General features: G+C 44.2%; 1 non-coding gene across 1 annotated transcript; it reads left to right on the top strand.

Annotated features, from left to right (window-relative positions):
- The first annotated feature begins 308 nt into the window (after positions 1–308).
- Positions 309–501, top strand: LOC130289992 (U2 spliceosomal RNA). The gene has a single exon (XR_008847486.1). It is a non-coding gene; the product is annotated as a U2 spliceosomal RNA (small nuclear RNA).
- Positions 502–2954: the final 2453 nt, after the last annotated feature.

Here is a 2954-nt window from a genome sequence, read left to right as displayed (position 1 = left end):
AGGGCCCTGTGCTCACTTGTCTAGTGTCTGCGGTGATTTGTCTGCCAGTTGTTTATTGGCTCGTACCGCTCGCTGTTGACACTTGGTATTTCAGAAAACACTCCAGCTATTTAGCATAGTTGCGCCTACATGTTTCCTTACCAGTTTTAAGTTAGGAGGGCATAAACTTTGATTAATGCTGTTCTGACATTGGTGAAATCCTGTTCTGACCAAGATGTACTTCATTACTATGACACAGTCATAAACAAGAATGTATCTAGCTTAAAGGGGGAAGAGACTGGGCTTCTATAACATTTAAAAGGGTCTGCTTCACTTCTTGGCCTTTTGGCTAAGATCAAGTGTAGTATCTGTTCTTATGAGTTCTGATCGGTCAATAGTTGACCGGTAGGTACGATAGAATGGTGCTACATTAGGGGGCAGGTGTACCAGGGCTTTCCAGGGCCATACCTCGATGGGACCTGCACCCTCCCGGTCTGGTTATTGGGCCAGGGAGGGGTCTAGAGCTGGGGTACTTTTAGTGCATCGGGGAGTGGTGACCCTAAGGTCCCGAAGCTCACTGAGTGACACACTGCACCACAAACTCTTCACCTTTTGGCACTCACCCCTTTGATTCCCAACCTTCTGATTAGGATCAGGGATATTTTTTATAGATCCGTCCAAATGTCCAGGCAGTATTTCACGGCGCACATTCACTTATTTATTTGTTTGGCTTTTTGATCACTGTGCCACTTCATACATGTTGTATTCGTCACTAGGATTGGTCAGGGTGCGGTAGCCCCTTTCGGAGAAGGGCTTTGCAATGGACCGCATCCTCGTGCAGGGGGGGAAGGGGCAGAGAAGATTTATTGTGGGCTGTGAGAAGAGTTGAGGGTGGGGGGGGGGGAGGAGAAGACATCAGTGTGATTGCAGGAAGAGTACAGCCATTGGCTGTCTGGGAATGCTAGGAGTTGTAAATTTTTTGCATCTGGAGGGTGTCAGTTTGGAGACCACTGATATACAGTGGGGATCAAAAGTTTGGGCACCCCAGGTAAAAATTTGTATTAATGTGCATAAAGAAGCCAAGGAAAGATTGAAAAATCTCCAAAAGGCATCAAATTACAGATTAGACATTCTTATAATATGTTGTGGTAAACTTGGGGAATAAAGCCTTGTGGGAGTGTAGGGTAGTTGGGGTGTTGCTGTTCGGTATTGTAAAGGGCGCTGTTAACCCTTGTCACTCGTGACGCCAGGGTGAGGGTTAAAACTCTGTATTGATGCTGGGCCTATCGCCACCCTTCCCAAGAGCGATAGGTGAGTGTGAAATAAATAAATTGTCCACAGCAGTGCTGAACTTAAAACTTGCGGAATCTTTACTGAAGATTTTCTGTATTTGCAATAACGGTAAATACAGAGTCTATTTAAACAGCACAGCAGTGATTGACAGATGCTTAGGACCGAAAAGTTCTCTTTAGCTTTAGAGGATTGTATTTGCATATATATGCCGGATTTAGGGGTTTGATTAGGTCCGGAGATCTTGCGGAGATAGCGGGGAATTGTATGAACTATCCGTCTCTAGCGTAGGCTTAGTCCGCAAGGCTTTGGCCTAGTAATTGTCTTGTAAGCTGCGGAGGTCCTACCTCGTCCAGAACCAACGACCCAAGAGAGCGATCAAGATGGCGCAGCTCCCTTATATGGGCAGAGGCTGGCCGTTTTGGATTGGTCCAATCAGCTGTCACTCCGTTACAGTGAATTGTGGGATATCACATGTCCAAAATCACCAAAAACCATAGAGTTCTGCAGCCCGGTCACATGACCCACAGGTCCTGCGACGCTAAAACAGTGAGTATTACCGTATACATTTATTTAGATAGATAATATTTACAAATATTAAGTAACTAAGGGGTGACTAGGGGTTAAATGAGGAAAGCAAACCCCCACAGTCCTAGGGACTCTAACTTTGGGGACTAATTACCTAGGCACAGTATGAAATACGGTGCCGGGACACCACAAACCCCCTTACGTAAAACAAGTTGACCCCGACGCCTGTCCCCTAAGGTAGAGGGACTAGGACAAAGACAGAATTATTAAACATTCTATGTACACTCTGAAGACATTTTCTTTTAGTCTGACTGGTATCTTTACTAGACAATTATGAAGCTTACTAGATATTAGGAAGCTATCTAGGCATTATGAAGCTATCTAGACATTACGAAGCTATCTAGATATTATTAAGCTATCTAGACATTAGTACAGCTCTCTATACCTTTAGTTTCAAGCTGACTAAAACATTTTTGAAATCTCACCACATTAACTTTTGTTTTGCCACGATGAGTCACCTGTTAGTACACAAAAAGGGTATATTGGCTTTCCTGAGACTCTCTACCAATAAGATTAGCTACTAGGGTCTATCGGCTACACGCTACTTACCCCTAGAACACAACAGTATAACCTTACCTAGGCTACCTTTAGAAATAGGTGTTTAATTTTAAGCTCGCAAGAGCATCTACTGGCCAGGTAGAGCATCTCACACACGTAATAAAGAGAAGAGAAATATGAGTGTACCTAACAGTGGCAGGAATTGAATATCAATAGGCTACAATTCCTAAGTGTTTCTTGTATGTGAGACATATTTTTGTTTTCGTGTATGTACTGAAGAAGACTGAGGTAGTACATTTAAGTGAGCTATTTAGGTACTATGTGTGCAAGTACGGCTAAAAAGTTAGTCTTGATATCTTAAAGGTAGCTTACCCTGTGTAGTCCTTTGAGACCGTCGCATCACCACCTCTGAGCCATCCGGAGTCTCTTCACCTAACGATTCCGCAGAAACTTCAGTACCCGAGGGACCAGCTTGAGGGCTGGACACAGAAGCAACATCTTCGGTTGGACCGGGAAATTCTCTGAAGTCAGGTGGAGAAGGTGCAGCAAAACTTGGAGCAGCTACAGGAACAGAACTGGTACTGGGTGTAGCAACCAAT

Source organism: Hyla sarda, chromosome 8, assembly GCF_029499605.1.
Source record: "Hyla sarda isolate aHylSar1 chromosome 8, aHylSar1.hap1, whole genome shotgun sequence".
Taxonomy (NCBI): domain Eukaryota; kingdom Metazoa; phylum Chordata; class Amphibia; order Anura; family Hylidae; genus Hyla; species Hyla sarda.
The sequence above is the reverse complement of the archived record's forward strand: the minus strand, read 5'-3'. Positions and strand labels throughout refer to the sequence as shown.